General features: G+C 40.4%; 1 protein-coding gene across 1 annotated transcript in view; it reads left to right on the top strand.

The window, feature by feature from the left end:
• The first annotated feature begins 80 nt into the window (after positions 1-80).
• The window catches only part of CNST (consortin, connexin sorting protein), a 57,168-nt gene continuing 44,226 nt past the window's right edge, over positions 81-13,022 (top strand). The window contains exon 1 of the mRNA XM_090263300.1: positions 81-354. The gene's annotated coding sequence lies outside the window, so the exon portion shown is untranslated. The remainder of the gene's footprint in view (positions 355-13,022) is intronic.

The raw sequence follows: 13,022 nt of genomic DNA, 5'->3' as shown, positions 1-13,022 counted from the left end.
GGAAACCCCGCCCCCTTGCTTTCTCTCACTTCCGCTGCCGGCCAGGTGCTGACGCTAGAGGACTGTGAGTGGACTGAAGAGGAGTCGGACCTTCCAGGCCGTGGACTCTATGGTTGTCCGCCCTCTGCGCTTCCTCTCTAGCCGCTCGCGCTCTATGCTCCACGGTCGCCGGCCGCCCAGCCGGGAGGGGTGCGCAGAGGGAGGCGGGGCGACAAGGCAGAGGTGTCTCCTCTACCCGAGCGGCGGGAGACCCGAGCAAGATCGGTGACAGCTCGTCGGCCGCCATGTCAGCGAGCAGGGCTGCATACAGCCCCGGCACCCAGCGGTAGCCCTCCCTTCGCCTCCAGTTCCCAGGTGAGGAGAGGGAGAGCGGGATGCAGGGCACCGACCGGATTACGGCCGGGGTGCAAAGCCTCTTGGAACCCCTCGCTCCTCCCCTTGCGTTTCCCTCCAGCTGCGCCGCCTCTGCCCTCTGGCTGAGGTGGAACCCCGTTTCCCCACCTCCGCCCCGTCTCTGTTCCCTTGTTTTCTTTTCTTGTCTCTCGCCCGTGTGGTCTGCTCCTGCGCATCGCGCCAATTTCTCCCTCCCTAGGGGACGAGCGCCGGAGGTGGTCCCTCTCCAGGGCCCCCCCAAGGAGCCTGCGGCTCCCCCCGTGCCTCTTCCATCCTGCAGCCCGCAGCCAGGCTCCCCGCCCCGGCGCACGGTTTCTGCTCTCCTGCGTCCCTGCTCCCCCTCCCAGCGCTCGGTTGTCACGAACCACCTGGTGTCTCCCCTCCCTCCCTCCGGGTCAGATATTTCCTTAATTTTGATTTGCGTGTTCAAACGATTTAAAGTTAAAATTGAAAAACGGAGATTGAAGAGCTTAAAATTCCTTTCTAAGCTTACCAAGAGTGAGACCTTAGGATGCTTATTTTGGTCCCTGTGTAAACTTAGCCAAACAGAGTGTGCCGTGGAATGCGACTTAAATGACCAGTTCCCAACACTAAAAATAGGATGCTCGAATGGAAACTCTGGCAGTCTTTTTACCCGCTGGGTAATGTTAGAGGACTCGGTTCCTTGCGAGTGATTTCAGTGTTTAAGAATTATACCGAGAGCTTTACCCAGTACCGCCGACGACTCCCTGTTTCAAAATATGCACCGTCTTTGCTGCTGACTGTGTTGGGAGTCTAATTGAGCTTGGCATTTAAATGCACAAGGAAGAGGTACCTAAGGAATGTATCATCGAGCAAATACAAGTCTGAAGATTATACTCAGCTGGTGAATGTCGGATGGATAAATAATTTACAGTCAACTCTGGCCTTTTGGGGGCTACAAATTTGTCAGGACCCCATGGAGAGTATCTAACCAACTGTTGCGGAAGCCCTGGGGACTCGTTGATCTTCTTTTCCTTAAGTTTTCTAGTATTAACTTTTGCATTCTCTGAGTACCTAATACCATCCTTTACTGAAATGTCTTCCTCTCGTCCCTTAAAAAGTATTTTCATAGGTTCAGAAACATGTTGATTTCCCCCGCCCCAGAGCGCTGGAGGCTTAAATATTTTAAATCAAAGCAGAATGATGTCTTCTAGTAGAGGAAGACATGGTTCATTCATAGGACTGTATTGTTGAATTTCTCACTTCAGAAATTACTCATTTTAAAATATGCTTTTTTCCCTTCACTTACCAATACTTGTGCCTTGTATAACGTAACTGGCTACGATACTGCCACTGCACAAAGCTTAAAATAACACTTTTTTATTTCATAATATTTGTGGACCAAAGGTAGCCTACTCAGCCCTAGAGAAACTAATATAGTTATTTTCTTTTGGTTTTGGAAAAGAGAATTATGTTGTGACCATTATTCCATGTTTATGGTGCTAATAACTTGTTTGTGGTTGAAGGTGTTTGAATCATAGAGAATTTTAAGCGTTTTGTTTCTGAGGCCCCGGGTCCTGGAAATGAAAGATGTATCCTTTTTACTTTAAAGGTAAACCTTATAATCAGCTTTTAGAACTCTGTTAGAAAAACTTGGTTTGTGTATTAACATCTTAACTTTCTTAAGAGGTGTGGTTTTTACATCCTGTGCTATTTTTGCTTTTTCGAGGTAACCTTTCTTTCAAATAGTGTCAGGGCCAGGTGATCCTGCTGATTATTTTTTACGCTCTCCTTAAGTTATTTTTATGACTATCTCAATGTAATTCGTAGAGAAGAGGAAATGCTGCTTTTTCTTCCGGCTTTTAAATAGCAATTGTATATAATTGGGACATGCCAAATAATAGGTCTTGTTTTCTGTCATAACAGAAAGCCACACAAGCAATTTAAAGTCACATTAACAAAGGAAAAGAAAAAAAAACGTGGAATTAAGTTTTACTAATATATTTTATTTGATCCTATATATCATTTTAATATGTAATCAATTTTAAAAATTAATGAGATAAGTTTACACTCTTTCCCATTAAATCTATGAAATCTGCTGTGTATTTGAACTTCCAGTGCACCTGAATTCAGACTAGCCACATTTCAAGTGCTCAACAGCTGCATGTTGCTAACTAATGGCTGGGACCCCGTTGGGCAGCACACATCTCTGGGACTACTGTGTCGTTCTTAAGATGTCTTCTTACCCTGAGAGTCTGGGGTGAATTTAAAAACCCTTTTCCTAAAGTGCTGCCATATTCAAACTGAAAATTTCTATGCAGGAAGAAGATTCCAAGAAGTCTTCCTCTTGGTGTTGACTATGTTAACAAAAGAGGATGAACAGGTGTCAGGTGCCTGTTTGGTGAGAGTCATAAGATGATAGTGTACTCAGTCATTTCCTGGGGTGTCATTGTTACATTTATTTACATCTGTTTGTCAACAATGTATCAAAGCCCTAAATGAGCCATTGGCTACTGTATCCATGTATTTAGTAGAAGTTAAGGACCTACAGGAAGATTGAATTTTATAGTAAACAGGTGGAGTACCTGCTGTTGTAGACTTATTTTCTGAATCAAATTCAGGTATGGCTGGGAGTTTTGTAAATATGCTTCTGTATATGATGGTGTTCCTTATCAAAGAAAAGGTCAACTGTTTAGCAAATTTTAGAAAGGAAGAAGATATGATTTTTGGCTTTAAAACTCTTAGCGCCTGAGTAGTAGCAAAAGGGTTACACTTGGTGGTTTAAGGTAAACTTAAAAGGAAAAAGGACAGTTTGTACGGAAAGCTACTGACATGTTGGCAAGATACGTGCTTTGAGTTGTTTTTGCATCAGAGGCAGTGATTTGCATGGAAACTTCTCTTTCTCAGAGCTGTTAGAAATGAAAGGTGCCCGTGTTGGAAAGGTAGCCCTGCAGCTAACTACCTCAGTGGGGATCAGTAGGGACCAATTATGGTTCTTAGTTTCACCTCTGTTTCCTAAAGATTACTTTAGATGCACTATTTTACATCTATATTTAATGTTAAAATTCATCTGAAGGCCTAATTAGTAGTCAGTGTAATTTAATACCCGATATGCCTGTTTCTTGGTGCTGTAATGAAGCATGCGCTCTAGTTTGGGGCCCTTAGGATTCACAGGAATACAGGCTTTTCTTTATTTGGGAATCATTTTCTGGAGGGAAATTATATTTTCTTTAACCAGCGAATAATTTTGTTTTTTATGCATTAGAAATAATTCATTTATAATATTCTTTAAAGAAACACATCATTAGTCAATTATACCTCCATAAATAATAAAAAATCATGTCTGAAAAAGAAACACATCATTTAAAAATTGTGATTCTTATAATAACTTGAGATTTCTTAAATCATTTTGTCGCTGTTTTGAGATTCTGCTCTTTAACTTATTTGGTGATGGAAACTTTTGCCATTATACAGTCCTCCCTGCCATCCCTCAGGACTTCCTGTTTTTCTTCATCATCAGCCATATAGAAAGGAAACTGTGTGTCTGTCAAAGTGCTGACAAATTATGATTATTTTTCCCTTTTAGAAAGAATTCTGACACAATAAATGACAAATCTAGTCACCTTTGTTGAGATTTGGGCATTTGACATTTTAATTGACAGTACCTCTGAGATTTTAGGAATTGACAATATTTTGTAATTGTCGTATCTATGAAATTCTCTTATGAGAATACTTAGCCTGTTTTTCCTGGAAAAGTAATACCAAATTCAGTAATTACATTTTTTTTCTATGTGAGCTGCATTTCGAAAACCCAGTGAATTAGGGGGCTGTGGTTTTGTAATTTGAGTGAAGGTAAAAAAATAAAAACATTTTAAAATAATTTTTATATTATAGATTTTAAAATACTTGTTTAAAAATATGTGGATTTTATTGTAAGGTAAAGAATGCTGTTCCTGCATATTTGAGAGCATACCATTTATATTTGTGAAAATGTATTTAATTTACTGAAGCCTAGCAGAATTATTTTTACCTTATGAAACACCAAAGATTACCTTAGATTTTTTGTCATTTGTGGAGAATGAAAACTATTATTTAAAGCAGGGCTTAAAAGGATTCATACCAAGTAAATGACATAATTTCTTCCCTCAAGGTCCACTAGGAGGAAAAGAGGAGTGGAAGTTTGTAGAAACTATGCTAACTAGAAAATTATGAAATTTAGTTTCCTGGAAAAGACTTGATTTATACCCATTTGTGACTTCTTAATCCAAATTCAGTCATCAGGCTTTATTTCCTTCAACAATTCACAAATAATCACTAGGTTCCTTTTGCTCGAGCAGTTTTTACAATTTTGTGGTGGAGTTTTTGCCACACCAATTAGAGTCATACCTCTAACATTGGGTAACTACCGTAAACAGCCCAAATTAGAAGCAATGTCACGTGACTCTCTTATTTTAATCATATTGTAAATGTTTTGTGACTAAGGAGAGAAAAGGTGGTTTGTCTTATTAGTCTTACATTTCAACTTTAGTTTTAAAACTGATCTACCAGGTCCTGTGTCCACCTAAGCTCATATTGTCACCAGCCAGAGGAACTATGTCAAATTCACCTAAAATAAAATTTTTTTTTAAAGGTATTTCATTCAGGGGGTAGTTATTATATCAGATGGCCTGTTGGGTGATTATAAATTTGTGGATTTTGATGCCTACAGGCGTTTTGTCCTTTCTCGGTTGTATATCTGGGGGAACTTAGGGATTCCCTAGTGAACTCAGCAGGGCTTTGACCTTTGTGTATATGGCTTGCCTTCCCTGAAAGCCTCAAAGAATGTACCTATGTGTGCAAAGAACTGATGAATTGAAGTTCTGCTCCAGGAACACTTATCTAGGCTGGGGAAACAGGTATTCTAAGAACATCTGTCTTGTATTGGGTTGGCCAAAAAGTCCATTATGGTTTTTTCTTTTTGGTTTTTTTTTTTTTTTTGTAAGATGTCTCTAGTAGCACTTAATTTTCTTTAACTTAATTTGAAACAATTTTGTTAGATTGTATTGTGACAGCTGTTATATCAGCGGTGCATTTTAAAGCAATCAGAACCGGTGAATTTTTGTGTAACCATTTTAATGTTGAAGGTGGGAAAAACTGCAATATTTTGGGCATATTATGCTTTATTATTTCAAGAAAGGTTAAAACAACTGAAATGGAAGGAAGGAAGGAAGGAAGGAAGGAAGGAAAAGAAAGGAAGGAAGAAAAAAAGAAAGAAAGAAAAGAACGAAAAGAAAGACTTGTGCAGTGTGTGGAGAAGGTGCTGTGACTGATCAAATGTGTCAAAAGTGGTTTGCGAAGTTTCGTGCTGGAGATTCCTCAGGCAGACCAGTTGAAGATAGTGATCAAATCAAGATTTTAACTGGGGACAGTCAATGTTATACTATGCGGGTGATAGCCAACATACTCAATATATTCAAATCAATAAAGGTACTGGTGAAAATCAAAAATGTGTCTTTTTATTTTACAGAAAAAACTAAATGGACTTTCTGCCAACCCAGTAATTAAAGCTTCCATGTACTTGTGTAATGCTTCGTATAAAAGCACGTATTTTGTGCAGCCTTTGCTGGACTTTCCATTTGCTCTAGCGCCTCACGGTGTGAAGGGATATCCAGGACACCCGGTAGCTTACCCTGCGTTCTCCTAACCTTGATGTTTTGGTGTCTTTCTTTCTTTCTTTCTTTCTCTCTTTCTTCTTCTTCTTCTTTTTCTTCTGTCATCCATGGAAAGCTAAAAAGTCAGAACGGGTCATTGTTTATTATAAACTTGAAGGAAGTATAGGAGTACAAATCTTATCCCTTCCCTCTTTCCTCTCCTTCCTTTTCTATTACAAAAGTAATAAGGCTCCAAAGAGAAAAAAAAGTGAATAAATTTTAACTTGAGGAAAACACGGTTATTCCAGAATTACTGTTTTTTTGTATAATGAAAATGGAACAGAGCAATTGAATAGTCCGAAGCCATTGCGTCTCCCTCACCCTGCTCACGATGTCTGAAGGACTTGCCAGGAAGAAGCTTGGAGTGCAAGGAGAGTTTCAGTGCATGGCTGCTGGCCTGCGCTGGGCTGTATTTTATAGTCTCTCTCTCATGCATGTTTTCTTTAGAGAATCTCCGCCACTGAAATAAAACATCTTTGGGGGGAAATCTGTTTTACCAGCAGTCTTCCAAAGCATTGAAGTTCGCTTCCTCTGGGATAACTTTTGTTTTGCTGTAGGTTTATCCTTTTTTGTAGAATTTCTAAGCTAGCGTTGAACTGCTCTCTGGAATATTTTGCTTTCCCCCCAGCCCCATCACAGGACATCTCTAGAATGACCAGAAAAGGCATATTTATTTTTACACCTACCTCTCTTCCTGTCTTTCTGTTAGCTTTGTGTGCTAGAGACACAAATCCATCTGTCACTGTTATGTCAACTATCAGAATAACGATTGATGTCATAAATATTTAGATATTCTATTGTGGGAATGGAAAACAATGGCTACCTATTAGTCAAAAATAAAATTAATTTCTTGGGAGTCATCAGAAATTTTAACTGGGTGCGCAGAAATAAGCTGTAAGGGATCTGTAACCCCCCCACCCCTGAAATAACATTTGTAACTTAGAGGTAGTATCTGTGTATTTTTCTGAGGAGAGAATTTCTACCTTTCATAAGATTCTTCAAAAACCCTCCCTCCTCCCCCCCAATAAAGATCGAAACCCAGAATAAGTTAATTAGTTATAAATCTGTAACTCTCGTAAGCAGCTATAGTTTTGTAAAGATCCGTTTACATAAGCTTCATTTTTAGTGTTTTTTTTTTTTTTTTACCTGAAAGTAATTTAATAGATTATTTGATAAGAAAGGGGATAGTGATTCTTTTAAAAAAACAAATCTTCCTCAAATATCTTACCCTACATTTTTCACACATTTAACAATTACTCTCTATACTTCTTTAGTACCTTATAGACTACTTTGGTGGTTTGGTTTTTGTTTGCTTGTTTATCATTTGTTTGCCCTCTGTGCGTGTTCCAGGTGGATAATTCTTACAGTTGAATTTTTCCTAGAAATCCAAAGAGTCGTTCACTTGGGACTAGAGTAAAGGAGACCTATGTTTAAAAGGATGTCCCACCCAGGGAGGGAAGTGAGTCCATAGCGAGGCTGAGTAGACAGACATGCTCCCTGATGAAACGGAGGAGAGCGTGTGAGAGTAGGTACAGGTAGGAAGACTATCCTTGAACAGCAGACAGAGTCATTCTTCTACTGAGATAAGAAGAAGGAGACTGGTTTCCAGCTGACGTCTGGTAACCTCTGTTCCCTGTGGTCCAGGTGAGACTGCTGAGCTAGAGACGGGAAGGGGACTGACTGGACGCCAGCGATCAAGGCCTGGTAGGGCTGTGGTTTGGGGAGGTCTCTGAGGAGGGGTGTCTGGCCAGCACTGAGGATCCACCTGAGGTTGGATGGGTACTGCTTTTATAGAGTTACCAATCTGCGTAGTTGTGAAGTTGTGATTTTCTTTAGCAACAGATAGCAGTTTGGGTATAAGAGCAGAGAAAGGGGTTAGGTTGATCAGTTCCGGGGTTTTTTAGGTGGGTGCAGTAGAAGTATGAGGACTATGGAAGTAGCTAGAGATGATACATAGATGCAGAGCTAGATAGGAAAGAGAGCTATGGTAGGAGGAGGCTGACTCATGGGTTAGGGGGAGGCAGGTTGCATTATGAGCCAGGGCCAGTCTCTATATTAATTCACAGCTGAGGAAAGCACTTCTCTGAACCCCCAAACCTCAGGGTTAATAGACTCATGCTTAGAAATTCTCAGGGAAGCCCCTCTGTTCAAGAAGGTCGAGGCAGAGACAAAAACTTCTTGTCCCTTTGCTGCTGGGCAGGTTCCCCCTCCCCTCAAATTCATTCTTTTGGGAACAGATCTGTAAGGGTCCTAGTTATATGTGGAGCTTTAAGTTCTAGTGCCCTATTCAGGTTCCTTAAGGCCCCCTTTTCTGTTACAATGTGGCAGTTAAAATTCAAGCCCATTGAATCACTGCCCCCATCCTCTTCTACTAAAATCGCTGTTGCCAATATATAATATTTATTGAACATGTAATGAGTGCTAACACTTTACGTATCTTACTTTTATTTCATTCTCTTAGAAACCCTACTATTTTCCCCCATCTTACTCATGAGAACACGGAGCTAAGTAACTTGCTCCAGATTATGTAGGAAGTAAGTAGCAGCACTGAGATTTGAACTCAGTTCCATGCGAATATGGAGTGTGCCCTGTTAATTACCACCCACTGCCATGTTTTACAACTTCTTCCTAGTACCCAGGTTAGTGCTACCTGCACAGCCAGGGATTGTCTGTTAAATGAACACGTTCTCCTTCAGTGTTTACATTTGTTATGGGAAACCCTGAGAACAAGTAAGTATTTGCAGGGTTTTTAACAGTAGAAATAATACTGGATGGCCATTCCAAATCATGTTTTATACTTTAATTACAGTAATAAAATGTCTGTCTTACTATCTGTGAATTCACAAGATGCATGATATTAAGTGTTCAATAGTTGTTATATTTGTCACCTCTTTGAGAAGAATTTATAAGCTGGTGGAGAGCGCACATACAAACCCTAGAAGGGCAGCAAGTCATAATGAATAAATTTAACAGAAAAAATAAAAAGGAAGATTAAAAGCTGGCCAAGGATCTGCAAAGTCACTGCGTGATAAATGCACATTTTCTGGTAACATCAATTCACTCCAAAAATTGGGACATAAGATATTATTCTTATGTTAAAACAGATGTTATGGGGTGGGGGGAGCGGGGAGAAAAAACAGCAACAGAAAATTGCAAGAAATCTTTAGTTTCAAATAGATGACTTAATAGAATGTTTAAGTTTGTTGTTTAGAGACAACCGTAATAGAGAATAACAAATATTTATACGGTGTTTATTCTGTGCCATGCCTGTATTAACTCTTTTATCTTCACAACAATTCTATTAGGTAGTTATTATTAGCACCTCCATTTTATGGATAAGCAAAACGAGACATTGATTGACAGGTTAAGCAGCTCATCCAAGGTCAGGCAGCTGTCAGATCAGGTCTCAGACTGAGGCCGCCTGGCTCCAGAGTCTTTACTGTCTCTGATGGCCACACACAAGGTGGAATTTGAGCTAGGTGATGAAGACTTTGGACAAGTGAGGAAAAGGAGGAATGGAAATTGCAAGGATCTTTATTATTTGGCCTGAGAAAAGTCCCATCAAAGTCTGAGGCAATAGCTAATAGAGAATCTACGCTAAAACATATCAAAGACTAATGTTTTTAAATGAAATAAGCACTGTAGTTTTCAAAATACCTGGTAGGCACTATCTCGAGCTTGTTTATTTATTACTGTAGTCTTTTTCACAAGTTATTTCATGCACGAATATTATTTGCCAAGGGCCTGAAGCAAAAGAATGTGAGTGTTACTTTCTTCGCAAGACTTAAGACCAGAGAGCCCCTAGGCCCGTGACAGTGCTTAATAACTGCTTGTTTGATTAAACTGAAGTCCCTTTTGCACTTTTACCTGATAAGTTAGATTTAGAAAAAATGGTTACATGACTTAAGATGATGTTTAACATTAACAACAAAAACCTACAACTGTTATCTGGTAGGAAACAGAGGCGGAATTCCAAAGCAAAAGAGTATTTTTGTCTTTGAAAGATTAAATACAAGGACAAGTCAGCAAATTCCGAAAAAGAGAAGCATGAATTAGTACAACAGACCCAGAGGCTGGTTAGAAGGTTTAGAGAGAGAATTGGAATAAAGAGGTAAAGGCAGGAAAGGGAAGAGGCTATATATACTCAGGTAACACTGGGTGGGAGGATAGGAAAAGATGCAGGAAAGACTTTAAAATACATTTTTTAAAAGATTTTATCTATTTATTTTTAGAGAGAGGGGAAGGGAGGGAGAAAGAGAGGGAGAGAAATATCAATGTGTGTGTGGTTGCCTCTCACATGCTCCCAGCCGGGGGGACCTGGCCTGCAATCCAGGCATGTGCCCTGAATGGGAATTGAACTGGCGACCCTTTGGTTCACAGGCTGGTGCTCAATCCACTGAGCCACACCAGCCAGGGTTAAAATACATTTTTAATGTTGAAGATTATAAACATGACTTTGTCACTACTTTATCTGAAAGAAAATATTCTAAAAATAAGAGAATCTCTTTTAAAGATGGCCAAAAAAAAAAAAAAAAAGAGAAATATGAAGACTTGGGGGGCAATGTTTTAAGATGGCTTCAAGCTTACAGAGAAATTTCAAGAGTAATATAAAGAGCTCTCCTATATCCTTATATAGATTCACTGAGTTTTCACAGTTTATCCCCTTTGCTTTAATCATGTGTTCTGCCACTCTCTCTGTGTGTAAATATTTGTGTGTGGATGTCTGTGTGTGTTACACAATTGCACACATGCACATAGACCTTTTCTGAACCATTTCAGAGCACCTTGTAGATGTCTTTTACATTTAAATATATCAGAAGGTGAATTTCCTGAGAAGAGGGACATTCTCTTAACTGCAGTGCAGTTATGAAAATCCGGAAATTTTAATGTTGATATACTGCTGTTATCTGTTTTGTAGTTCATATTCAGATTTTCAGTACTATTTTTATATAATGGTAGACTTGTAAAATACCGAGAAACCTATCCAGGAAAAAAAAAAAACACACAGAAAGTGCAAAACGGCCTCAAGACAGAAATCTGGGAGGGCTAAGTAAAAAATAGCAATGCTAGAACACTGACCTTGGGAGGGTTTTGCAGGGCAAACCCTCATAAAATAGCATTTCACCTTTTATCAGTTTCCTCAGTTTTTAAGAGCTGTTTTTCTGTTCCAGTCGCAAGAAGACATTGCATTTTACAGTTTTACATTTCTTAGAAGCTTTCACAAAATGATATGAATGAATCTGGCCTTCAGTTCTGTTCGATGATAAGCTGCTCTTTGTGACTTTGAAGGAAGAAACGTTACGTAGCTCTCGGTTGATTCCTTTCAACAGCTGCCTGTTATTTTCCTTCATGTTTCTGAACCAGTTCCTGAGGTAGAAAGGAGAAATATTTTACAGGTACAATGTGTGAGATACCTGCTAATATTATAAGCAAAAGTGTTTTTCAATGTGTACAACTTCTTATCATATTAATGGCATCCAGTATAATTAATATCTTTTGAATCTCTAGAGGTGGGGTTTTTTTTGTTAAAATTTAAAAGATAATTGTAAACTTTGTATGTATTAGTTCTCATAATTTTAATGGTATCCAGTATAATTTAATATCTTTTGAATTTGGAGAGGTGGTTTTTGGTTGAGACTTAAAAGATAATTATAAACTTGTACATATCAGTCAAGTATGAAATTGTTAATATCTTAGATGCGCTCCTTATTTGCAGTGAGATGAAACTTTCAGATACATATGCTGAGAATTATCAAATACGCTAACTTCACACAGAGAATAACAACCTTCATAAACATCAGAAGGCTTTGTCTGTTTCTCGCCCTTCTCCCACTGTGGTCTGTACTCCTGCTGCTACCGCTGACGCCTTGAGGTAGGAGGGACCTGTGTCTGGAGGTGATAGAAGCTGGGACGAGGAAGAAGGACCTAGTGAGCGGAATAATCCCTCCTCCCGTGTTCTCCCTTTCCGTGCGCTGCTGTCTCCGAGACCCTAGGATCAGAGGCTGAGCGGTACCCTGGGTTCTTGACTGTCACTTCCCGTTCACATCGAGACAGTAATCCAGACTGTTCATTCTACCTTCAGAACCCTTCATGGTTACATTCCCGCCACTGTCGTCCTCAGCCCGGGTCTCCTCCCCCCCCCCCCCGGACTGTGCTCTCTGGCCCAGTGACAGTCCGCCAGGTGGTTCGTTGGCCTGTCTGCAAGAAATCACACAAGTTGAGAGGGTTCAGAAACTTCCACGACATTTCAACAGTAAACTTTATTTGAATGTAATAATTTTAAATATCAGGTCTGTGTCCGCTCTTGTTTCTAGTACAAGATTCATGGCCTCCTGGAATAAATATGTTGGTCTTCCACAGCAGGTGGTGTGAGAATCACTGGTTGGAATTCCTGTCACTGTGGTTCAGCCACGCCTCGATTTATCAGTCTCTGCACTCAGTCCTTTCCAGCAGCACCTCCTTTCCAAAGTCCAGCCACTCGCTGTTCTTAAAACACACCCCATGTTTGCTCATGTCTGTTTCTTCTCTGGAAAGTGGACGTAGAGTGGAAGGACCATGCCGCTTGCGGGCTGGGTTATACACGGTGTTCCCGGATCCTGTCCTGTCTCTGCTACGTCAGCCCTCCCAGGGGACGGTGTGGACCAGAGCTGAGGATGAACCAAACCAGGCAGCTCAGCAGACTGAAGGTGCCTGGAGCCACCGCTCGCTTGCCTTATGGGAGAAATGCAGGGACAGGGACATCTGACTGGGACAGCTGTCCACCAGCTAGCGTGATGGCAGCTATGCATTTCATCTGTGTTTCCCAGGAAAAGGGTGTGGCGGGTCTAGAATGAGCATCACCCGGGGGTGGCTGGCTTCATAACTCAGGAGCATTTGGTTTCTCCTCTATGACGTCATACATATTTGGTGGTCTTCTGTTCTTCCGTTCCCTCCTAGCTGTGGCCAGCACGTGTGTGCTCTGTTTACTTATTTTACCTC

This window comes from Furipterus horrens, unplaced genomic scaffold (assembly GCF_987537825.1).
Source record: "Furipterus horrens unplaced genomic scaffold, mFurHor1.1.pri manual_scaffold_15, whole genome shotgun sequence".
Lineage (NCBI taxonomy): Eukaryota > Metazoa > Chordata > Mammalia > Chiroptera > Furipteridae > Furipterus > Furipterus horrens.
Note: the sequence above shows the minus strand (reverse complement) of the source record. Positions and strands in the feature narration are given on the sequence as shown.